The 27,047-nt window shown below is 42.3% G+C and overlaps 1 protein-coding gene across 2 annotated transcripts in view; it reads right to left on the bottom strand.

The window, feature by feature from the left end:
- APBB1IP (amyloid beta precursor protein binding family B member 1 interacting protein) overlaps positions 1–27,047 on the bottom strand; it is a 102,186-nt gene that overhangs the window by 64,925 nt on the left and 10,214 nt on the right. Inside the window, exon 1 of one of the 2 annotated variants that reach the window (XM_069959097.1) lies at positions 23,989–24,068. The exons of the other annotated variant lie outside the window; for it this stretch is intronic. The gene's annotated coding sequence lies outside the window, so the exon portion shown is untranslated. Of the gene's footprint in view, positions 1–23,988; positions 24,069–27,047 lie in introns of those variants that run through there. 2 annotated transcript variants of the gene reach the window in all.

Here is a 27,047-nt window from a genome sequence, read left to right as displayed (position 1 = left end):
GATACAGCCTATGGCTATGGCACGGAGTGGGCAGACAGCGGGAATCATTGCAGAGAGTTCAGGTTCATACGAACCCAAACCTCGGCAGGTTTGGACCATCCCTAAACTTAACCATACATTTTGGGTTTGTTACTCCTCATCAGGACAACAGTGTATTGGCTGACTGCATAGAGGCCTATGAAAGGGGTGTTGTTTCCCTTATGTGTGATCTCAATGGAGTATGCCACCACTCTACCATGCGCTATAATGCAAGTCTACTCACCCAAACTCAATCACACCAATTTGTGCCAGATTTTGCTATTGTCATAGGGAATTACACATGTGCTTTACCTTTTTTCCATCTAGTAGCCCCCCCTACCCCTCTCCATCGGCACCTGTAGATGAAAGACAATCACAGGATGCGTCTTAACTGTACCAATGAGATGCTATTTCGTCTCCTTCTGCAAAATTGTCATAGTTCCCACATTGCAATCTTATTTTATTCTATGGCATGCAAAAATAAGGACGGAGGGGGAAGCCGTCATGTGTTTCTGTTCATGTGCACATGGTGCCGAATGCTTTGCTTGGACTTTCTTTTGTCTTTCTTTGCCCAAACTTTCTAAAGTTATGACAAGACTTCACGACTTTCACATGCTTGTTACATTTGCTTAGAAAAGTCGATATCGTTGACCCTTGGTGTTTCCATTTTACGGGAACACATAAAAATAGTGAGCACCTGTATTTGATACCGATCTCCCCTAAAGTATGTAGAGAATGGTTATTTACATGGAGGTTCAGAAAGCCATCATTCATTTAAGACTGTTGTGTGATGCTTTCTGTAATCGGAGTCTGGGATCAAAGGCATACGGTACTGGTTTGGAGAAGAAAGAAGCTTTAGGCTTGCGGACAGATTTCCACATGTGCTTACCATTAGGACTTTTTTGTTTCCAAAATGCCTCCCTCTAGGTGGCCCATTGTAATACAAATAAGTCACTTGTAAAACATTATTACTGTGAAATCTTCTGGATAAATGAGGTTATATAATCATCATTCCTAAGACTTGGTTGGCCTTGAAAACATTGGGCTGGTGTCATGGCTGGAGATCCCAGAACTGGTGGACCACGTCACCATGCTGTGGTTCCTCAATGCCTTGGTAGACTACTGAATGGCTGTCCATGTAACACATGAATGGGTCAAGTGTTCCCAGGCAGGGAATCTCCTTTGATGACATCCATATGCCTGTCTGGGAAGATAGACAGGGTTTATCTTCATGAGACAACCCTTTTAAAAAAATGAGATGTGATGAGCGAATCTCGAACACACTCGGGTTTGTTCAAACTGTGGTTACCGGTGGCTGAAGAATTTGAATGTAGTCCTAAGGAAAATATAGATAAAGCCTATGGCTATCTCCATGTTTTCCAGGACTTCATCCAACTTCTGCAGCCACCGGTGATTGGCTCATTTTATTCCAATGGTCTGACCCCTAAAATTTGGAGACCCAAGTTTCCCATTAGAATGGAGCACGCCTCCCCTCCATTCCAGGGGGCTCTGGAGACAGCCAAGTGCTGCTGGACTTGGCTATCTCTGGCAAGTGCCGTAAAGAATGAATGGAGTGACAGCGCATGCATGAGCCGCTGCTACATTCTTACAGGAAACTCAGTTCCTATTCTTGGGACCACCGTTGGACCCCTGGAAATCCTCTTTTGCCAGCTGAGTCTGCCCCTTTAAAGGGAACCTGTCACACTACAAGCGGCATGAAAAAGATGTACTAAAACTAAATGATAAAGATTGTGTCCCTGTCTAAATAGTTATGCACCCCAATGAATAGTTATGGTTTATTTGTTATGGGATAATTCACAAATAGCCTCAATATATACTAAAGATGGTTAACCAACATAAGCAGACAGCTGTCCTTTTTTTCCTGAGGTCCAACTTTAATTCTTAAAGAGACTCTGTCAGTAGGTTTAGGCTGTCCTATCTAGCATAAACTAGTGACATAGAAGCTGAACAGAATGATGTATCACTTACATTGTTCTGTGCAGCTGATGCAGAGATCTCCTCCTGAATAACATGGAGAATAAGTAGTATCCTCTGTTATCTGCATGAGCTCAGTAATCCTGGATATTTGTGAGAAGCAGCAAACTCCACCCACCAGCTGCTGATTGGCAGCTATCTATCCATGCTGTGTATAGGCAGTCAACTGTCAGTCAGCAGCTGGAGGGAAGGGGGAGGGGTGTGGGAAGAATCCTATTCTCCTGCATATTAGGAGAACGGCTGAACAGAATGATGTAAGTAATATACTGATCTGATTTCTGTCACTAGTTTATGCTGCTCTCATTTAAGGCGACATAAACCTAGTGACAGATTCCCTTTTTAAAATGTTGTTAGAATATATTACTGCTACTTTTATTACAATATATGAAGAACATGTTTCAAATATATTAAACTTTATAAACTTGTGTGTATGTAAGACGATAAAGGCCCTATTACACTAAGCAGTTATCAGCTTTACTTGGCCTATTACTGACCATTCAGGGCAATAACCATTTAGTGTAACAACGCATGTTGAAAGGCAATGATCAGTCGACACGCATTATTTCGGCTGATCCGGGTCTTTCAACATGCTAAAAGATCACGATTATGTCAGTGACGGTCTGCTGCTCATCACTCCGTGTAATAGTAGGGGTGATAGATTTCAATGGGCAGCCCAAACGATCTAAGGATGGTTCAGTACGCCTCTTCTGCTCCTCTCTTTTTGCTGTCAGTGTGTAATAGCAGAGGCAGGGAATAGGGAACAAGGAGAAAGTGAGTGCTGAACTGACAGGTCATCACTTGCTTCCCCTAGAACATTGTGCCATGTAATATGGCCTCAACATGTGAGTCAGTGCTGAGAAAGAGCTGAGAGAGGACGTTGTTGGTAATATCAGCAATAATGGCCTTCTAGTCTACTCGCTTGGTTATTGGGATTTACTATTTCCTTTGAGGACCAGGCCCAAAATGACCCAGTGGACCGCGCAAATTTTGATCTTAGTGTTTTCGTTTTTACCTCCTCCCCTTCTAAGAGCTCTAGCACTCTCAGTTTTCTATCTACAGGCCATGTAAGTGCTTGTTTTTTACAGGAATAGTTGTACTGTGTAATGGCGTCATTCATTTTACCATAACATGTATGATGGAATTCCAAATATATTATTTATGAAGATATAAATTGGTGAAATCGTAAATAAGAATGCAATATGGTAACGTTTGGGGGGTTCCTGTGTCTACGTAATGCACTATATGGTAACAGCGACATGACACTATTATTCTATAGGTCAGTCCGAACACAACCATATGCAGGTTACACAGATTCTCTAATGTTATATATGTATTTTTTTATGAAATCCTTTTTTTGGCAATTAAATATTAATAAAATGGGCCTATTGTGACGCTTATAACGATTTTATTTTTTCACCTATGGGGCTGTATGGGGTGTCATTTTTTTCCGCCATGATCTCTAGTTTTTATTAATACCATATTTGTGAAGATCGGACGTTTTGATCACTTTTTATTGATTTTTTTTAATATATAATGTAACATAAAATCGGTAATCCGCGCACTTTTTCCCCTCTTTTCGTGTACGCCGTTTACCGATCACAATGACGCTTGTTATATTTTAATAGATCGGACAATTACGCACGCTACGGTATATTATATGTTTATCTATTTCTTTATTTTTATATGTTTTATTTATATAATGGGAAAGGGGGGTGATTTAGACTTTTATTGGGGGAGGGGTTTTGGGGTAGTGTAATAGTGTTTTGAACTTTTTTTTTTTTTACACTTTTTATGTCCCTTTGGGGGACTTCTACATACAGTACTTTGATTTCTACACTGATGAATGCTATGCCATAGACATAGCATTGATCAGTGTTATCGGCGATCTGCTCATTGAGCCTGCCTGTGCAGGCTCAGTGTAGCAGATCGCCGATCGGACCGCACGGAGGCAGGTAAGAGACCTCCGGCAGTCCGTTTCAACGATCGGGACCCCCGCAGTCACACTGCGGGGGTCCCGATCGGTAAGTGACAGAGGACTCCCCCTGTCACTTACACTTAAACGCCGCGGTCGCGCCGTTTAAGGGGTTAATGACACGCGGCAGCACGATCGCTGCAGCGTGTCATTACCGGTGAGGTCCCGGCTGCTGTTTGCAGCCGGCCCCCACCTGCTATGAAGCACACTCCGCTCCGGAGCACGCTTCATAGCGGGAGAAACACCCAGGACGTAAGTTTACGTCATGGGTCGTCTGGGGGTTAAAGCAAAAAAAAAAAAAATGTGGTCGTATTTCCTTCTCTTTTTTGGGTGGAAGCTTTTAGAGGACTAAGGTCTCCATAGGGGGAAGTTCCTTGATGTTCTCATAGGAGACTAAGGGCCCCATTACACAGAGCGATTATCGGTAGAGTAGGCCATAAGGATTGTTGGTTGGTGGATTGCACCATTTGTAACCTGATAAAAAGCTATTGCTCATTGGCCCCATATCAACCAGTGTAATGGGGGATGCATGGAGGATGAATGGAGGCAACAGAGGGCCACACATATATTCTTATGCTCCTCATCCTACAGGGGAGAGACTTAAACAAGCCAGTGTAGTTCAGATAGACATTTCCATGACCACTTCATGTATTACATGTACTCACATTATAATCACCCACATAGAAGGTCCTAGAAGGGGGTTTACAATGCTGGGGGGTCTGTTCTCATAGCAAAGATTACAATAAGGTCCCCTAAAAGTACTTGTTAATGCTAACTATAAGGTCAGGCAGACTTGGGGCTTGTTTGTCCACCAACTCTTTCCACGATCTTTGGCCTAGCTTCTCATACTTTTGTTTGCAGAAAAAGGGACAGCATGGTCCTTATTGGTTTTGCACCTAATCACCTCTTCTATAAATGTGCATCTGGCCTGTCATTCCCTGTTGGAGCCTCTGCATACTTCCTGTAATGGGTGGCCCCAGCTCTTCTGTGATTCCTGCCTGTGGTTCCAGTCCATGACTGCTGTTCTGGTTCCAGCCGTGAGTCCTGCTGTGCTCCTCCCTGCTTTCCTCCCTACATGACTCCAGCTGCACCTCGCCCGCCACCATTAGCAAGCCAAACCAGGGGTTGCGACCTGGGAGTCACCTGCTGCAACAAGTCCAACCCACCTCGCAGTGGGTGCTGGTGAAGACCACTGGCCCCATAGGGCCCTATTACGCGGAACGATAATTGGCCGAATTGGCCCTATCCGACCAATTATCGCTCCGTTTATTAAACACAACGATCAGCTGATGACAACGATCAGATTTGGACCTATAATTGTCGGACATCAAACGCGCCTTGCTACGTGTAATAGCGGTGCGTGCCGGCGGCTGACAATTTGCAAAGTGCATACATTACCTATCCATGGTCCAGGGCTCCTCCTGCGCTCTGCTTCTCCCGGGTCCCACGTGCTGCAGCTTCAGGGGGCCTGTTTTAGCTGACAGGCCACTCAGCCAATCACTGGCCGGGACCGCCACGGCCAGTGATTGGCTGAGCGGCCTGTCAGCTCTGAAGCTGCAGCGCGCGGGACCCGGGGAGAAGCGGACCACAAGAGGAGCCCTGCAGCATGGATAGGTAATGTATACAGTTTAAGCAAGAGCTGCAAGGACATCTGTAACGATGTCCATGCAGCCCTTGTTAAACGATTATTGGGTCGTGTAATAGGCCCAGTAAACGAGCTCCGATCTAGCAGATCGGTGCTCATTTACAGTTATTATCGGGCCCACATCGGGCCGTGTAATAACACCCTTAGACTCTGCGCCCTGGTGCAGCTTCATCATCGCTATCTACGGAGCGTGTAAGTGTCCCCATAAGTTTCATGGACAACCAAATATCAAATAATAATAGATTATTACAATAAAAATTCCATTTTTCTCAATCTCAGTCTTTAGAAAAAATCCACAATGATTCATACACAAAAACTCCAGGTATATAGATGATCACAGGGCGAGTTTGACGTGTTATTACAATAATTTCACGAGCCTCGAAAAACATCTGAAAACTTTCTGACGTCTAATTGACCGGTATATGTAATCTACATGAAGCACAGTAATAGCTGCAATCTGTAAGATTATCTTGGCATATTGATAATAGTGTCCGCCTGTCAGACGACGGCATCCATCAGAGACTGGGGTGGCGGTCTGTTTATTTTCAGATAGCATTTGACTCTAATCCTACAGTCTTCTAGACACAACGCCCATCTGTACAAACCATCACGTTTCCTCATCATATACACATCATGTACCGTTCACGGTGCGGGAAGGAGATTGTTAGCATTAGAGACGTGTGATCTGTGTATCTTACAAATATCAGGGAGAACGTAAGGCAACACTTATAGCTCTACATCTATAGAAGTCTCTAGAATCTTCTATGTACTTTGGATAGAGAATGGCAGTAGTAACAATAACAAGAGACCATTGTAATGTAGTCCGCCCAGCACTGCCTGTCTGTTTGGCAGAACATTTACACACGTGTTCACCATCTCTGCAGTCTGTTTCATCTGCTTAGGTTCCTGGTGGTCACTGACAGTCTATGGTTACTGTGCGTTCACTAGGAGCCTCCAAAAATAATTTCTTCATAGTAGATCAAAAGTACGCTTCATCATGAGAATAATAGGCAGTGACTGAGGCTGCCCCTGTTTTGCTTCCTCTTGTAATCCCGGTGATGTCATCTCGATGATGTCACCTCTTATTGGTTCTATTAGGTAAAATCGAGTTTCCCGAAAGTGGCCCATAAGACAATGTGTCCATATGGTTTATCTTAGGTTGGGTATATGTACATGGATTTGCTGAGATACCCGATACTTTCTGATTGGAGCCCAAAAGCTTTAGGTTCCCTTAGTGCCATATTTTACTCATAATTCCAAGTTTATGTGATATTTAATATTTTTAGGTCTTTTTTTTTTTTTTTTTTTAAATAGGAATGTTTTTTTTTTTACTGGTCAGGAAGCGAACCACCAATTTACAAACAGAGCACAGAATATATCTCAACATCATGGCGCCAAACTGCCAGAATGTAACAGATTAGTATAGGCAAGGTTTCTGCTAGATTCCCTATTATCAAACCCTAAGTCAGTGTATAGGTATATGTAATAGGCTGTGCCCGGGGGCTTAAAGTGACTCTATATCCACCAACCTACCCCACCAAACTACTAGGATCAGTTATCCAAGCCTGGTGCCTTGGTTAGAGCAAAAAATTATTTTTTAATCTGCAGCGCTGTGTCATACTGGTGCCCCAGGTCTGCGACGCCTCTCCTTTCTTCCTCTCCACCCTCCTCATTAGGAACATCCCTGGCAGAATTTCTGTTCATTGCTTGTCTGAACTGCACCTGTGTCGCTATGGCACCTGTGCACTGTTTAGACAAGCGATAAGTAGGAGAAGTCTTGCCTGGGGGTGTTCCTTATGATGAGGAGGAAGAAAGAAGAGGCATCACAGGCCTAGGGCACAGACACTCTAGGCCAGTTTGATACCGCACTGCAGATTAAAAAATATTTTTTGCTCTAACCAAGGCACCGGACACATAAAGACACAACCAGTAGGCATTTACTCTCATCAAACGAATAGTACTAGTGGTTTGGCGGGGTGGGTTGGTGGATACAGAGTTGCCTTATGTTCTTACATATGATTTTCAAGCTCAGTTTTGTCTGTAAATAGAAGGTGACACAGTATGGGAACAACAACAGCTAATGGAACCACACGTCTTTTTGTACAGTTAAACAACCACATTTTCTTTGCCCACAGGGCCGCACCCTCTGAGTAAACCATATGAGCTACAAGTATAGAAAGAAAACAGAAGTTTATTAAAGCTATTTTGAACTTTTTATTTTTAGGTCTGAAAATATAAATATTCTTTTTAGAAAGTTAAATATAAATATTCTAATATGAAATTATTAAATATTAATATACATATTCCAATATAAACATTATTTTAAATATTCTTTATGGAATCCTATTGTTTTTATAAATGTCGTTCAATGACTACTAGTTTATATTTTATGGGTTGAGGAAGGATAAAGTTAGATTAAAAGGGATTCTCCAGGATGCTAACATATCATGATAACTGTGCCTTAAAGGGGTACTTTGGCAAAAAAAAAAATCTTTCAAATCAACTGTTTTTAGAAAGTTGTTTTTTTTCCTTTCCCTTTACTTTTATTAGACATAAAAGTCCATTACAACATTACAAAATACATAACAATTTTTATATATTGAACCAGTAAATCAACTCCTAATAAGACAAATTTAGGTGAGAATAGGGCATCAACTGTTTTCAGAAAGTTATACAGATTTGTAAATTACTTCTATTTAAAAATCTTCAGTCTTCCAGTATATATCAGCTGCTTTATGTCCTGCAGGAAGTGGAACATTCTTTCCAGTCTGACACTGTGCTCTCTGCTGCCACCTCTGTCCATGTCAGAAACTGTCCAGAGCAGGAGATGTTTTCTATGAGGATTTGCTACTGCTCTGGACAGTTCCTGACATGGACAGTGGTGGCAGCAGAGAGCACTGTGTCAGACTGGAAAGAATACACCACTTCCTGCAGGACATGCAGCAGCAGATAAGTACTGGAAGACTGGAAATAATTAAATGGATACTTTTACACCAGAAAACTAATACATTTTCCACTATTGGGTGTTATTTTATAGATAGTTATATGCAAGTATGGTGTCTGCATGTCACATAAACAAGACTTAAACTTTAACTAATTTCCTGTCATCCCAGCTACTCCTGTCCACAAATTATATAGAGCAGTCAAAGAAATCAAGCGATCAACATTCCTTCCTCCCATAGGTGCCCATATATAACACGATTAGTTTAGGGGAACGATGGATTGGATGATCAATCTTTCGCACAACGATCATTTCATTGCCTAAAACACCCTCAAACAGGTATCAATCATATACATAGAGTAATGTATAAGACTTAGGGTCCTATTCCACAGGCCGATGGGGGCCCAATAAAAAATGTAAACGAGCGCCGATCTGCTAGATCAGCACTTGTTTACTGGGCCTATTCCACGGCCCGATAATCAGTTAGCGAGGGCTGCAGGGACATTGTTACCGATGCTTGCCGCGCATCGCTATTCAACGCAGCAATGCGTAGTCGGTGCCGTTGATTTTAGGTTTGAACTTAAATAAACGATCAGCCAATGACACGATCATCGGCTGATCGTTGTCTTTATTCCACAGAGCGATAAACGGCCAAATCGGGCAGATTCGTCCAATTGTCGATATGTGGAATAGGCCCCTAAGGATCAGAACTCTATAGGGGGAGATTTATTAAACATGGGGTAAAGTGAAACTGGCTCAGTTGCCCCTAGCAACCAATCAGATTCCACCTTTCATTCCTCACAGACTGTTTGGAAAATGAAAGGTGGAATCTGATTGGTTGCTAGGGGCAACTGAGCCTGTCTCACTTTACACCATGGTTGATAAATCTCCCCCTATGAGAAGAGTCCTGGTGATTTGACTCTAACCAGATTTTTTAAATGATGGACATTGTTAAGTACATAAACCTCCATTGAGTAAAGGACAAACACCATCTTAGTCATTCATCAAAGTGTCCTGTCAGGAGTGTATGGAGGCTTGCCATGGAAATCATCCATCAATGGTGAAGTTATTTATTCCTTGAATGGTTTGTACTTTAGGGGTCACGTCACTGTGAGTGTAAATAGATGGAGACAGGGTATACATGGCGGGATGGGGGGCTTTACATTGACAATGAATGTTGTCACTTTACAGACTTAGAAGGTCAGTGATAGGGTCGAGGATCCTGCAGTCGGCCCTTATGGATCTGGGAATAAGCTTTCGGTGTGTTATGATATAACAAAGAATGTTAGAAGAGTCTGGTTACAGTTATGAGGGCATTTACATAGGCCGATGATCAGGTGAATGAGTGTTTATATGGACGTCTGTTCCGATCGTTGCCCTGTGTAAACCTTCCAGCCATCATCCAACTTACAATTTAAGTTTTTTTTGAAAATATCGTTTATGCTATCATTAGGGCTCAACCAATAACTCTTATTATATGACGCACCTCTTAAAGGGGTACTCCGGTGAAAATCTTTTTCTTTTAAATAAACTAGTGTCAGAAAGTTATATAGATTTGTAATTTTTTTTCTATTAAAAAATCTCAAGTCTTCCAGTAATTATCAGCTGCTGTATGTCCTGCAGGAAGTGGTGTATTCTTTCCAGTCTGACACAGTGCTCTCTGCTGCCACCTCTGTCCATGTCAGGAACTGTCCAGAGCAGTAGCAAATTCTCATAAAAAACCTCTCCTGCTCTGGACAGTTCCTGACATGCACAGAGGTGGCAGCAGAGAGCAGTGTGTCAGACTGGAAAGAATACACCATTTCCTGCAGGGCATACAGCAGCTGATAAGTAGTGGAGATTTTTATACAGAAGTAAATAAAAAATCTATATAACTTTCTGAAACCAGATGATTTAAAAAGAAAAAGATTTTTTGAGAGTAGCACTTTATCTGGGCAATGTCACTTTTGGTTAGTTGGAATCAGTCTCCTAGAGCTAGAACGTGACAGGAGAAGCATGTTCACTCTCAGGTCTGTGCCACATCACTGAGACTGATTCCCAAAGTAAGTCCATGAGACCATCTTATTCGTGCGCAAAGAGAAGCGAGAGAGAAGCACTCGGACAATCTCTTCTCTCTCCTACCTCATTGTAGCAATTGGTTCAGATCTGAACACTCAGACCCTGACTGATGAAAACTTTTTATATGTGTCTACAATGTATTTAAAAGTTTATTGTTTAAGTGACAGGTACTTTTTAAGTCACAGGGTGATTGCATTGTCTGGATCAAAAGAAATTTTTTAGGGTCCTAAGACATGACCGTCTATGATGACTATTGGCCATTATAGCCAATAATTGCTTTGCGTAATAAAAGGCAACGATCAGCCGACATGCCCCATGTCAGCTGATTGTTGTCTTTCAACATGCTGAACGACAAACGACCACAATAGCAACGATCGGCTGCCGTCACTCCATGTAATAGGAGCGGCAGCAGCAGACCGCTGCTATCTTCTATGGGCTTCCCGGGCGATTATTAGATTGTCCGGGCAGCCCCCCTCCCTTACTTACTCGCTGCCGGCACATGTAATAGTGCTGGCAGTGAGCGGAGAGCAAGCGAGCACTGACTTGACAGCTCGGCGCTTGTTTGTGTCTGCTGATCACCCCATGTAATAGGAGCAGCAGAGCGCAGTTATATTCTATGGGCTGCCCGGGCGATCGTTAGATCATCCGAGCAGCTCCCCCGCGCCCCTTGCCCGCTCTTACCCGCTTGCTGTCGACATGTGTAATAGCGCCGGCAGCAAGCAGGGAACGAGGAGCAAGCGAGCACTGACCTGACAGGTCGCCTCTTGCTCACTGTGAAGATCGGGCCGTGTAATAGGGGCTTTAGTCTGTAGATCAGTTTACTCAGTATATAAAAATTTCCAATGTAAACCATCTTGATGCAACGTTGTATCAGATCAGAGTCTGTGGTCGGGCAGTTCTGCTTTCATAATCAAGATTCTTGATACATCAATACAGATTATAGAAGGAACACGCCCTGTGTAGAAGGAAAGTCTTAGATATTTGATATATTTTGTTTACTTGTGATTCATATTAATATATTCCACATTTATAATCACACTACGTAAGACACCAGCCGTTCCATGACCCGGCCGGAGTGAGTGAAGTTCATCCCGGCCGCTACTGCAGTACTGGCCAGATGAACTCCATTTCTTTTAGAATAGGGAAACGGGCGTATTTGGGTGTGCCCGCATCCAAATTACCCATTGTAGATAATGTAAAGTCTGTCCAGAGCTGCACTTTACATTGTGTGAACTGTCAATGACTTGTCAGTTTTTGCTGCTGCCGCTTGGAATCCCGGCTGGAGCGTTTACTATGAGGGAGATTTATCAAACATGGTGTAAAGTGAAACTGGCTTAGTTGACCATAGCAACCAATCAGATTCCACCTTTCATTTTTCAAAGAGTCTGTGAGGAATGAAAGGTGGAATCTGACGCCAGGGAGAAGGGGCGAATCTGCACCTTCTCCCTGGCGTACGCCTTGGGCGGACACTTCATAAATGTCCCCCCTTGAGCTAGAAAGTTATACATATTTGTGGATTACTTCTATTAAAAAAATCTCAAGCCTTCCAGTACTTATAAGCTGCTGTATGTCCTGCAGGAAGTGGTGTACTCTTCCCAGTCTGACACTGCGCTCTCTGCTGCCACCTCTGTCCATGTCAGGAACTGTCCAGAGCAGGAGAGGTTTTCTATGGGGATTGTTACTGCTCTGGACAGTTCCTGACATTGACAGAGGTGGCAGAAGAGAGCACTGTGTCAGACTGGAAAGAATACACCACTTCCTGCAGGACGTACAGCAGCTGATAAGTATTGGAAGACTTGACTTTAGTTTTTTTTTTTAAATAGAAATAATTTACAAATCTGTATAACTTTCTAGTACCAGCTGATTTTAATTTTTTTCTCCAGTGTACCCCTTTAAGCTCAGTTTTATAGATGGATTCAGTATTTCTAAAGGATGGTCAAAGGTTTTTTCCCCCAATGACTGGGGCACTAACTAATCATACTGACATGTCAGAAATTGTAATCTTTCAGGGTGCTGAGACCTTTACTGATGAAGGGTCAGAGGGTTACAACTGTGTGTTCCTTCCCTTTCGCAGGGTCCAATCTACCATAGGAGAATCCCTCACATGGGACTCAGTGCTGGTAGGTCCCATCCATATTGTTACAAAGTGGCAAATATTTGTGCAGGATGACCCTATCTGCAAAATTTGCAATGTAAGCAAGCAAGAGGGGGTGGGGGTGGTTAAAATAAATCAGTGTGATATCTTATTTTAAAATATGTAAAATTCTATAGAGCCTTCAATATTCCCAAGTGCTCAGTTTTGGTTCTCATATTCTTATAAAGTTTCACATGGCCAGAAGGATTATAACTTAAAGGGATAGTCCAGTGAATAAACATTTTATTTTTACCCTCTAAAGTCGATTTTAAGAAACTTAGTAATTGGGTTTATTAGGCAAATATGCCATTATCTGCATTCAAAATGCCTTTCCCCAGGTCCCCCCCCCCCCTTCTCTCATTCACTGCTCATTATCAGGAAATCTCCACTGTTTTACATCAGACGAGCCCTGTCTAACCTATGGAGAGGGGAGAGGGGAGGAGGGAGATTAGTCGCCAGCAGAGAGCAGAGAACAAAGGTTTACACAGTGGGAGCTGTGTGAAAGCCGGTATTCAGAGGTCAAAGAGGTCAGTGCTGACTTCAAAGGAGATAGCCTGGTGATCTAGCTGTAAATTAACTCTTGTTGTCCTGTTTTGGTGCCTCATCTCCCTCCACCCCTCCCCTCTCCATAGAAAACCATGAAGACAGGGGGGGAGCTTCAAACTGCTTTTTCATGATAAAAATGTATTTTACGGCTAATAAACCCAATTACAAAGTTTCTTAAAATCACCTGTACTATTGATTTCTGGAAAAAAATTTAAAGGACAGTGACACTTTAAAATCAATTATAGTCACAGTATGCCCCAGGCCTAAAACGGGGATTTTCCTTTACTTGTGCACAGCAATGGTAGGCCACAAAAGGGTTAAAGGCAGAATCGGCCCTATTAAGCAATGAGGAAATGAGGGGAAGTGTGAGAGTTCAGGGCGAGTGATGGTGCAAGGAGATATATGTTGTTTTTGTGAAAGTGTTCAAAAGGTTGGGCTGTACCGATCTTCAACTCCCATAAACCCCTTCATGATGTCGGCTAATTTTTCAGCAATTTTATAATGTTTTTTTTTGTTTGTCATCTAAAGAATGAAATTCATTTGCAAAAACACAATCACCTCTTCGGAAGTAAAACTATAATCTATTTAAAAGGGTTATCTGAAATTTGAAAGTTATTCTTTATTGAAAGGATAAGGGATAATCGGTGTAGGTCTGACTGCTGGGACCCAATCACAAGAATGGAGGTCAACTGACTCCCAAGTGAATGGAGCGGCAGTGCACTTGCTTGACAGACGATTTCCATTTATTCTCTAGATCAGGGGTAGGGAACCTTGGCTCAGATAAAGCTTTGACTGTCCAGGCATGATGGGAGTTGTAGTTTTGCAACAGCTAAAAAGCCAAGGTTTCCTACCCCTGAACTAGATGAATTGTGAACATGGATAGTGAATAGAGCATTGGCTTCTCATTGGCTTCCCTATCCTGTGATACAGTGTATGTATAGCTAAAGGGGTATGAGGACACAGAATAAAAGAACACCAAGTACTATAGCCAGTGAATGGAGTGATGGTGTGTGCATGTGACCAAAGCATCTTTCCAACAGAGGACTCTTGACTCATGATTAGTGGAGTCCTGTCAGTGGCAAAGAATAGGTCATAAATGCTGTTTATTGTCTCTTAGGATGCTCTGTATTCATAAAAAGAATGCATCCCCTCCTGCTGCCACCACTTCACCATTGACCAATGACTACCTATAGATGCATACTCATAACTATCTTGGTCTTGCTTATTGTTTAAACAGAAAGCACATTTAGCGTACTGTAAAAAAATGGCCATTTTTTTTTTTAGAATCTCTAGGAATACGTACTCAAAGCTGTAAAGGTAAAGAGGAGTGGCAAATATTTCAAGAATATGGTTGTCACCTTTCCTGTTCTGAAATTGTCTATGGGGGCTTCTCTCCATAGAGCTTTAGAGCTCAAGGTTATCGTGTCATAGGTGAACAAACAATTCACGCTACAACTACATTGGACTCAAAATTCTAAAGAGTAGATACAGTATATACATTGAACTGCTTAGACTGTACTGTTAGGGGACTATAACATGGCCCGATAACTGTAAAGGAGCACCGATCTGCTAGATCAGCGCTCATTTACTGGGCCTATTACACGGCTCGATAATGGTTTAACAAGGGCAGCATGGACATTGTTACCGCTGTCCTTGCAGCCCTTGCTTTAAACTGTATACATTACCTATCCATGGTCCAGGGCTCCCCTTGTGGTCCGCTTCTCCCTGGGTCCTGCGCGCTGCAGCTTCAGAGCGGCCTGTCTTAGCTGACAGGCCGCTCAGCCAATCACTGGCCGCGGTTGTGCCGGCCAGTGATTGGCTGAGCGGCCTGTCAGCTAAGACAGGCCGCTCAGAAGCTGGAGCATGTAGGACCGGGGAAGAAGCAGAGCGCAGGAGGAGCCCTGGAGCATGGATAGGTAATGTATTTACTTTGCAAATCGTCAGCCGCCGGCCGCGTACCGCTATTACACATAGCGATGCGCGGTCGGTGCCCGACAATTATAGGTCCAAGCCTGTATCAATGATCAGCTGATCGTTGAGTTTATTACACTGAACGATAATCGGCCAGATAGGGCAGATTCGGCAGATTATCCTTCAGTGTAATAGTACCCTTAGGGTATTAGACTAAGCGATCTTTAACGATTAGTGATTATCGATAAAAGATCACAAACAAGAATGATAGTTGTTATTACGATGGTTTTCTCCATCTGATCCCAGGAAAAGAATGAACGATTTGGAATTAAACTGAACGATTAGTGAAAGAATGCGGAACTACAGTGAACGATTAACAATGATTTTAGGGTCAGATCTAAATGAACGATCAACTACACACGACCGTTTTTACAATCGTTGCCTGCAATTACACTGGACGATTATTGTTTAAATTCGAACAATATAACGATTTTCCGCACAGTAATTGTCCCCTGTAATAGGGCCCGTATACTCTTCTGTAGAGCTGTTACCACCATGATCATAGAGAAATATGCATCTTTTACCTTTACATATAGGGGGAGATTTATCAAAGATGGTGTAAAGTGAAACTGGCTCAGTTGCCCCTAGCAACCAATCAGATTCCACCTTCCATTTTCCAAAGAGTCTGTGAGGAATGAAAGGTGGAATCTGATTGGTTGCTAGGGGCAACTGAGCCAGTTTTACGTTACACCATGTTTGATAAATCTCCCCCATTGTTCATACATATACTGTTTTCCAATGATATGTAGACCGCAATACCGATGTGATGAGATGATACCACTTTCATACAAATGGAGGATGAAAAGATAGTAATTTCCTGGCCTCTTATCTCTGGATACCTCAGATCATGGGAAAGGTCCTCAGACGTATGAGGATATAAAGTGGGTTTTATTCTCATTATTCCTAATTCATAAAGATTTTGCAGTAGAGTATAAGTTATTGAAGGACATCTGGCAATGATTGCCGCTTGTCTGGTTTAGTTTTCCCATCATCTTATATCCAAATAGGAAATTATGAGATATCGACTCGGGAAAATCCTTTGTCCAGGATGCTTATCTGTAAGACAGAACAAAGCGGGTCTCTCTCTGGAGGACTCAACCTGTCTGTACACCCCATTGATTTCAGTTTTTACATGCAGCAATAGGTGGTGTTCACTGCATGAAAACGGCATTTATTTTAGGGAGCTTTTTAAAAAAAAAATAAAATAAATAAACATTCCTCTATAATAAAGAACCTGTCCAACAGAAGAGGCTGCCCCTTTACTGCCACTTTGCCGGCACTTTACTGCTTGTTGAAGTTGTTTTCCTACTAAAATAGCATTATAATGGTGGCCATGTTGGATATCAGTCTAGTCTGTCCGAACTTGAGCGTGCAGCATTTGATTACTAGTGGCTGAAGAAGTTGGAAGCAGCCCTAGGGAGTCCTGGAAAACATGGATACATCCTATGGCCATAGGCTGTAGTTTTCCAGGCAGTCTTAGGGCTGCATCCAACTTTTGCAGCCACCAGCAGTGAAATGCCACAATCTCGGAGGGAGCAAGCTCAAGATTCGCTCATCTCTGGTTATCACCAGTCAGAAATTGTTTAATAAAGTTTAAGAAAAAAAAAAAAAAACCCTTGCACATGTTGCCGTAATAAGCCTTGAAGCTAGGACCAAACAAGGCACCAATACTAACCAGTAAGCCACTATGCCAATGCGGATATCAGTTATCTCTCCCCACCTTCCATGTGACAACCCTGTACCTAGCTGGGAAACAACTGGCTGCAGCAGGAGCCTCCCCCCACTGGTCTTTCCATAATTAAAGATTATGGAGCTTATTATGTTCCACCTCTTGACTTTATTCCACCCCTTTAGCCAAATACCAACCTAAAATAGAAGAAAATGATTTAGCCGCCCCCCGCCCCCAATACGGCAGACGCAGGTCAGGCTGGGTTCACTAAGAGGCCTGTGCCTCTTAGTGAATACCGTGGGGCAGTTGGGGGTGGGGCCTCATTTAAGAGCGGCGTACGACTACGCTTGACTACATTAATGTCCCCCTTAGTGCATGAAATTATTTTTATCTCTCTGTAATGTGGTTAGTGTTCCTTTTAGACAACTACCTGATCATTGCTTTGTAGATAGGTTCCTTTTTTTTCTAATATGTTCACTGGGGTAAAACTGCAGTGTAAAAATATATGTGTAAAAACTAACTATTAGCTGCGGTTTTCCATTGAAGCTTGAATTAAAACTTAAAACATGACAAAACCATGGTAATGCTGAGTGCACTTAGCGTGTGGTTTTTCTGTGGTTTCATGCAAGTCACTGATGTATGAATACAATATGAAGGTGCAGGACTGGTCACATAACTAATTGTACAGGGATCTAATGCTGGAACAGGTCTGCCCCTGTCTTCTGTACTGGGTGTCTTGGACAGTCCGCCATCCAGTACCTTTTACTTTAAGAATGCTTTATTATTCTTTGCTGATTTTTGGTTATTTCATGCATTTTTTTTCTATCACCATCTGCTTTTATGCTGGTTTCACACAGTTTAAAGCGACTCTGTACCCACAATCTGACCCCCCAAACCACTTGTACCGTCAGATAGCTGCTTTTAATCCAAGATCTGTCCTGGGGTCCGTTCGGCAGGGGATGCAGTTATTGTCCTAAAAAACAACTTTTAATCCGGCAGCGCTGTGTCTTACTGCCGGGGCTTACATTTGTATATGCATTAGGCTGGCACACCCTCTCTGTCCCTCCTCCCCACCCTCCTCATCATTAGGAATGCTCCAGGCAGATTGCTTCCTATTTCCCACCTGTGTGTATAATGAACATGGGCTGAGTCGTTAATACACCTGTGCAAAGCTCAAACAGCAGTAAATGTTCCTGGATCATTCCTAATGATGAGGAGGGTGGGGAGGGAGGAAGGACGGAGAGGTGGTGCTAGCCTAATGCATATACAAATGTAAGCCCCGGCCATTAGACACAGCTCTGCAGGATTAAAAGTTGTTTTTAGGACACTAACTGCATCCCCTGCCGAACGGACCCCAGGACAGATCTTGGATTAAAAGCAGCTATCCGAAGGCGCAAGTGGTTTGGGGGGGGCACATTGTGGGTACAGAGTCGCTTTAAGGGCCCGAATTGGCCGATTATCACTCAGTGTAATGGAGACAACGATCTGACGATGAAACGATCATCAGCTGATCGTTGGTTTAGGTTTGGACCTAAAATCGCTGGGCGCCGACAGGCCGCTCAAACGCTTCTGCTGCCAGAACCAGGAAGCTGTGGAGCACAGGAGAGAAGATCGGGAGCGGGGAGAGTTAAGGTATCAGGTGTTTGAACAAGGGTCTGCATGGACATAGGTCTAATAGGTCCATTAAATGAGCGCCCATCTAGCAGATCAGAGCTCGTTTACTAATAGGCCGTGTAATAGGACCCTAAGTCCTTCCTTTATATTTTCCATCCCATTTGCATCCACTACTCAATTCTTTGGACAGAAAGCGGATCTGCAGTGGAATATTACCCGCGTAAATTCCGCCATGTGTACAACACAGCGGAAATCCCATTGAACACAATGGGACATTGCTCTGTTAATATTTTACGGGAAGAATTTCAAATTCCTCACCTATACCTCGGTGTGAACAGACCCTAAAGAGTTTTAATTCCTCCATTTCTCAGTGAGGGTGGGCTCACACTACTGAACCCGACCAGAGATTTTCCAACGGATTCCGTAGCTCGTACCCGTTCAAGGCCGCGCGCCTCTCTACCGGCTCCATAGACACCATTCTATTGGCTGGCGGATTCTGCATTCTGCCGAAAGATTTGTTGTGCCAATTAGAATGGTGTCTATGGCACGGGCGGAAAGGCACGCAGTCATGAACGGGTACGAGCTACGGAATCCGTTGGAAATCCTCTGCTCTGGTTCCATAGTGTGAACCCACCCTTAGGCTATGTTCACATTACGTGAACGACCGGCCGTTCTGTGACCCCTGCCGGGTCACGGAATGGCCGGTCTCTGCCCAGATCATGCCGGTCCCTGCCGGTCTCTGCCCAGATCTTTCTGGCCGCAGGGTTCTGATGTGCCGCTCGATTCATTGTGTGAACTGTCAAGGTTTCCTACGGCTGCAATTCATTGAATTGCGGCCGCAGAAAACTGACATGTCAGTTATTTGCGGCGCCGCATGGTATCCCGGCCGCAGCGTATATGATGTGTATACGCTCTGGCGGGGATCCCATAGATCAATAGGCACTGTTCACAGGTGTACAAAGTAACAACGACCGTACTTTTATGTAGTGTGAACATAGCCTAAAACTGTAAACAAATGGAGGAAGTACCAGACCAATATTACCCTCTTCAGGCATGGTCCACCAATAGAGACGAGTGCAACTGAAGCGTCCTCTAGTCTGATTGTTCGGCAGGACTGGCTAGGGATGCATCTAACTTCTTCAGCCACCGGTAATCAAATGCTGAACGATCAGACTTGAGCATGCTGGTGCTGCACTCCTCTCCAGTGTTCATGCATATGCAATACAGGACATCACTGAATGTTGTTTTCAAAGCAGAGGTAAAGAGTTTAGGCAATAACGCTGATAATAAGGTACTAAAAAGTAAAAAAAAAAAAAATACAATCTAAAAATGATAACAGATTGTGGATTTCTATAGAATTTTTTGAGGAAAAAACACCATAAAAAACTTTATGCATATAGACATACTTTTGGAGTACCTCTTTAATTGTGGAATATTGTAAACTGAAAAGAGGAGTTCCCATAACCGGGTTTAATGTGGCTGCCTTGTTAGCAAGTTAGATCCAGCATAGCCCATCTGTTGCTGTTGTTGTAGTAGTGTGTAACCACAATGCATCGCCCCTGTTATCTGTCATCATACTGCACACTTCCTGTGTTCACGTTCTACCTAGGATGGCAGTGAAGTCACAGCAACATGGGCCCATTTCCTCAATTGTTTTTCCTGTAGACATAACTGGCATGTTGTGCGTATGTTCTTATTATTATGTTCTTATCTTATTATTATGCCCCTAGAGCAGCCTGGGCATGCTGGGAGTTGTAGTAATGCAACATCTGGAGAACCATCGCTTGGAGTCCATTGCATTAGGACAACCATTGTCCTATAATTCCTTTAAATCATGGCCATGTAATTCACAGTTTCTCCTATAGTGGTCACTGCAGGTAATATTTTTGTTGATCAACTAACCACCAGTGTGTGTGTGTGGGGGGTGCTTCAGAGGGGACAACCCCTGTGTGTGTGGTAAGTACTGAATCTTAATGGTGACTAAGTGGAAATACATAAAGGTCAGTATGACATTTCGCCTGCCAGTAAGAATATTCATATATTTATTTTATGGTCTTCACCAGCATCAGACCATTCATTTTGATCTAAAATCACCGCTAATATATAGATTTGTTTTTGTTTAAAGGGATTTTTAAAAAGAAATCTTTTTCCTTCAAATCAATTGGTTTCAGAAACATATATAGATTTGTAGTTTACTTCTATTTTTACCATGGCTCACGGAATGGCCGGTATCAGTGAAGATCATCCCGGCCGGTACTGCACCCGCATCCCAATTCACCATAGCCGACAACGGAGAGTGCAGCCAGAGCCGCACTCTCCATTGTGTGACCTGTCAGGCTTGTGCGGCCGCTATTCAATGAATAGCGGCCGCACAAAACTGACATGTCAGTTATTCGTGCGTCTGCTAGGGATCCCCACCGGAGTGTATACTTTTTGTATTAATCACAGCCATAGTTGCAAATCGACAACGGCCGTGATTAATACACAACTTATGATGTGTGTACATGGCCTAAATATAGATATACATTTCAAAATGAAGCGTAAAATAATATGCTGTGTGCCTTGTCCATGCATATACTATATAGGCACGCTTATGTAAGAAACATATGTAATATAAAGTGAGTGGTCATCAGTTAACAGTACCAGTCACATATGGTCATATGGTATGAAAAACGAGCTGCCTGTAGTAACTCTACATATAGGGGGAGAGTTATCAAACTGGTGTAAAGTAGAATTGGCCCACTTGCCCCTAGCAACCAATCAGATTCCACCTTTCATTCCTCACAGATTCTTTTGGAAATGAAAGGTAGAATCTCATTGGTTGCTAGGGGCAACTGAGACAGTTTCACTTTACACCATGTTTGATAAATCTCTTCATAATAAATATATATATATATATATATATATATATATATATATAGTAGAGCATCATTAATTAATATATATATATATATATATATATATTTATATATATATGCATATGGATCATATACATCACATATCACAGCCTGAAGGCCCAAACCGAGATGAATACATCCCCCCCCCCCCCTCATCAGAACAGTGTGCACCATGGCTCCAGCCCCCGCAGCTTCTGGCAGATCTAATGGTGAATGTAGTCAGCAGCCAGCCGTATCCTCACTCTACAGCCAGCCGTATCCTCACTCCTCCTCCATTTGTATTCGTATTTCATAGTCATTCAGTTCCTGCTTTACGCAGGTGAAGGGTTAATTATATTAAGGATATGATGAGCCGGTTATAATTATCTCTTCATCAATCTCAGAACAGCGTAAAATGCAACAAAATGAGTTATATTCAGGTTTAGAATGGTTCGTGATAGATTTAACTCTTTACAGCCCCGATTCCCAGGAGGCATAGCGGTAACATTATATGTCACTAAAATGTTCTATTATTTGCTTGATAGTTGCAGTCATTTAAAGTTTAAACATTTCTTATAAAGTTTGAAATATTATTAAAGGGATTTGCTGATTTCTATTTACTTGTTCCCTATTCACAGTATAGAGAACAAGTATGAAATGGGGGTGGGGGGTGTCCAACCTCCGTGCCCCTTAGGGATCTCTAGATCGGCGACCCTGCTCCTTTGTTCTAAATCAAGGCACGAGTGGGCACGTGACCCCGCAGCTCCATTCATTCCCTCTGGAGCCACCGGAAAGAGTTGATCTCTGTACTCTTCTTTTTCTGGCAGCTCCATAGAGAATGAATGGAGTTGCGGGTCACGTGCCCACCTGTGCCTTGATTCATAACAAAGGAGCTGATAAAGAAATCCCTGGGGGGCACGGAGATCAGACAACCCAGCAATCTCCTACTTGTGAATAGGGGACAAGTAAATTTCAATGAGCAAACCTCTTAAATGTTCATTCAATTTCTTACATTTACCCAAATTGCAGTTAGCCGATTGGATGGCATAGTATGGTCATGGAAAAGTATAAAAAAAAAAATTGCTAAAGTAAAAAAAAACAAAAAACTTTTATGTCTATAGCCTTAAAGTCACAGTACATTAGAAATTTTTTAATGGACAAAAGCGCCGATTTGCAGATTTTTAGCCAAACGCCGGTGACTTTTCGCGACATGAATGAGCAGGACGGATGCCAGGCGAAAGGGGATAGCTATGGAAAAGGTAAACTGTTCTGTTGAAATTTTTTTGCTAGTTGTATACAATAATTATCCCCAAATAATAGATCTCTATTGAATCAATGACAGACCAGAGCAGGTACAGATCACAGCCAGAGCTTAGGGTGCGTTCACACCTACAGGATCCGCAGCAGATCTGCAGCAGATCCGCAGCAGATTTGATGGTGCAGATTTGATGCTGTATTCAGTTATTTTAATGAAATCTGCTGCGGATCTGCTGCGGATCCGCAGCAGAAAATCAGCTGTGGATCCAGTAAGTGTGAACGTACCCTTAAAGGGGTTATCCAGCGCTACAAAAACATGGCCACTTTTCCCCCTCTCTTGTCTCCAGTTCAGGTGGGGTTTACAATTAGGCTCCATTTACTTCAATGGAACTGAGTTTCAAACCCCACCCAATCTGGAGACAAGAGAGGGGGAAAAGTGGTCATGTTTTTGTAGCGCTGCATAACCCCTTTAACCTCATAGTTTTATCACCCAATATCCGACATCCTTCACACACTGACTGTAAACGGCAAGATCTACAGCCAATGACCATCCCAAATCCGTAATGTAAGGACAGCTTTAGAGCTTTACAGCTTTTACTGCAAAGAATCCTTTCAGTACAAAATAATGATATAATCTACAGAATAAAGACAAGCTCCATGTCAACATAATTTTACTGCAAACTATATCTAAAGATTTTTTATTCTATTCTAAAAACATAACATTATCACTGAACCATTCCGCTCTATAAAAATATTACTTTTACTGTAAAGAATCCTTTCAGAACATAATAATGATACAATATACAGAACAAAGACAAGCTCCATGTCAACATAACATTATTGCAAACTATATCTAAAGATTCTTTATTCCATTCTAACAAACATAACCTTATCACTGAACCATTACACTCTATGAGAATATTACTTTTAATGTAAAGAATCCTTTCAGTACAAAACAATGATATAATCTACAGAACCAAGACAAGCTCCATGTCAACATTATATTATTGCAAATTATAACTAAAGATTCTTTATTCCACTCTAACAAACAAACATAACATTATCATCGAATCGTTCCGCTCTATGAGAATATTACTTTTACTGTAAAGAATCCTTCCAAGAAGATATCATACAAATGAATAGAGATCAGCTGCAGTATGGCCCCCAACGTCATATCATCCCATCCCTCCTGTTTGATGATCTATTGACATAGGTGATACTTAAAGTGACTTATATAAGTTTCTTTCGATAATAGACCAGGATGGAAGCTATCTATCGTTTTCAGCCCTTACCTTGTCTATATGTTGCAACCTTTCTCTTCTGCAGATGAGGCAAAGCTTACAACAAATGAGCGTTACTTTTTAGAAGTCAGTATTTATGTGTCATTGTGAAACTTCTCCTTTAGGTTAGATGTGCTACCCCTCCCCTCCCCCACCCAGAGGAAGTGGTGTATCTAATTAACAAAGAGGGAGGATGGTGGATCCTCTATGGGGCCCTATCTTTCACAATCTACTTATACGTCTAACAAAAACTGTTTTTTTTTCCAGAAACAGCGCCACTCTTGTTCTTTGGCGGTGTCTGGTATTGCAGCTTAGTCCTCTTCACATGCAATCCTGTCCTGTAGCCTAAGGAGAAGGGCATGGCTGTAAGCAGGATGGGTGTTGTAGTTCGATAGTAGCTGGGGATATGATACTGGTGAAAACTGATACAGTCTAGGATTTTTTCCCCATTTTTAGTGCATCAGTAATGTTATTATTATTATTATTATTATTATTTTTTTTTTTTTTGCATTTATCTTTTAATGTCCTATGAGTGGCTGTATAGAAGCGGCGGAGCTCAGCCATGCTGGCAGGTATCCAGCAGAGCCGCACCAGTCGTGTCAGCTCAGTCACCTACAGCTATTACCATCACATTGATATTCCTGCCATGTACGGCCTTAGTGTAAGCTACACGATCTTCTGCCAGCGATAACAGGGCGGCCGCACAGCACAGAATGACATTATGTGTTACGTGGATCCGGGACGGGCCGGACACAGGAGAAAACCGATGAAATAGCAGAGAGAATATAAAATACACAGTACAAGATACACCGAGACATGTGCAAAGCATCCCTCCTCACTGTCTCCATCTTGTGGAGAAAATAATTGTTACAGGTTCAACTATCTCTCATCTATCTCCTATCTATCTATCTATCTATCTATCTATCTATCTCCTATCTATCTATCTATCTATCTATCTATCTATCTATCTATCTATCTATCTCCTATCTATCTATCTATCTATCTATCTATCTATCTATCTCCTATCTATCTATCTATCTCCTATCTATCTATCTATCTATCTATCTATCTATCTATCTATCTATCTATCTATCTATCTCCTATCTATCTATCTATCTATCTATCTATCTATCTCCTATCTATCTCCTATCTATCTATCTCCTATCTATCTATCTATCTATCTATCTATCTATCTATCTATCTATCTATCTCCTATCTATCTATCTATCTATCTATCTATCTATCTATCTCCTATCTATCTATCTATCTATCTATCTATCTATCTCCTATCTATCTATCTCCTATCTATCTATCTATCTATCTATCTATCTATCTATCTATCTATCTCCTATCTATCTATCTATCTATCTATCTCCTATCTATCTATCTATCTGTCTGTCTGTCTGTCTGTCTGTCTGTCTGTCTATCTATCTATCTATCTATCTATCTATCTATCTATCTATCTATCTATCTATCTATCTATCATGGTGCAGATACCACTGGGCATATCAGGGGTCTTGTGGTGTCTAGACCCGGACAGAGCACGGCTCAGGAGCTCTACACCACATTAGACGGCCGGTATAAATGTTATGACCGATCAGTGTAAGTATACAGGTGGATAACGTCGTCCGCATCTGATGTTACATTGGTGTCTGGATTCTATTTTTTATGTTGGTTACATGACCTTTTGAGTTTGGGTGAAGAGTTTTACATGATGATGAGAACAGGAAGGTTTGCAATGTTTCCTTCTCCTTTCTGAGAGAACAATAGAGAAATTTAGGTTTTTTTTTTTTACGTTCAGGCCCATGTGTAATAAACTAATCTAAATATAGATGTAGCAGAGCTGAGTGTGTTATGTGCAGCTGGACTCTAGGTACACACCATCACTGTAACTTAGTGAGTGCATAGTGCACAACAGAAACACTTAAAGGAAAAGTCTGGCGAAAATGTTTATTTAAGTATTCTATTGCCCCCCAAAAGTTATACAAATCACCAATATACACTTATTACAGGAAATGCTTATAAAGTGCTTTTTTCCCGGCACTTACTACTGTATCAAGGCTTTACTTCCTGGATGACATGGTGATGTCACTTCCTGGATAACATGGTGATGTCACTTCCTGGATAACATGGTGATGTCGCTTCCTGGATAACATGGTGATGTCACTTCCTGGATAACATGGTGATGTCACTTCCTGGATAACATGGTGATGTCACTTCCTGGATAACATGGTGATGTCACTTCCTGGATAGCATGGTGATGTCACTTTCAGGATAACATGGTGATGTCACTTCCTGGATAACATGGTGATGTCCCTTCCTGGATAAAATGGTGATGTCACGACCCGACTCCCAGAGCTGTATAGGCTGTGGCTGCTGGAGAGGATGATGGCAGGGGGACACTGAGGAACACAGGGCACTGGAGGGACACTGAGCATCCCTCTGCCATCATTCTCTCCAGCAGCCACAGCCCGCACAGCTCTGGGAGTTTGGTCGTGACATCACCATTTTATCCAGGAAGTGACATTACCATGTTATACAGGAAGTGACATCACCATGTTATCCAGGAAGTGACATCACCATGATATCCAGGAAGTGAAGCCTTGATGCAGTAGTAAGTGCAGGGAAAAAGCACTTTATAAGCATTTCCCATAGTAAGTGTATATTGGGGATTTGTGTAACTTTTGAGGGGCAATACAATACTTTAATAAAAATTTTTGCCAGACTTCTCCTTTAAGCTGGCAGCTCCGGATAGTCCGGGGGCCTTTGTCAGGTCAGGCGTGGTGTCGAGCGGAGATGGGGAACATTGATTGGGCAACAACATTGCTTTGTCTGGCAACCACCATATGTTTATATGATATGACAATACCATGTGCCTTATCACATATGTGCAATTGGTTGGGGGGGCCTTTGGAGGGCCCATGCTATGAAGTACTACTTGAATCACACTCTTTTAAAAGGGTACTCTGGACATTTTTATTCTTTCAAATCAACTGGGCTGATTTGTAATTTACTTCTATTAAAAAAAAATCTCAAGTCTTCCAGTACTTATCAGCTGCTGTATGTCCTGC

This window comes from Dendropsophus ebraccatus, chromosome 2, assembly GCF_027789765.1.
Source record: "Dendropsophus ebraccatus isolate aDenEbr1 chromosome 2, aDenEbr1.pat, whole genome shotgun sequence".
Classification (NCBI taxonomy): Eukaryota; Metazoa; Chordata; class Amphibia; order Anura; family Hylidae; genus Dendropsophus; species Dendropsophus ebraccatus.
The sequence above is the reverse complement of the archived record's forward strand: the minus strand, read 5'-3'. Positions and strand labels throughout refer to the sequence as shown.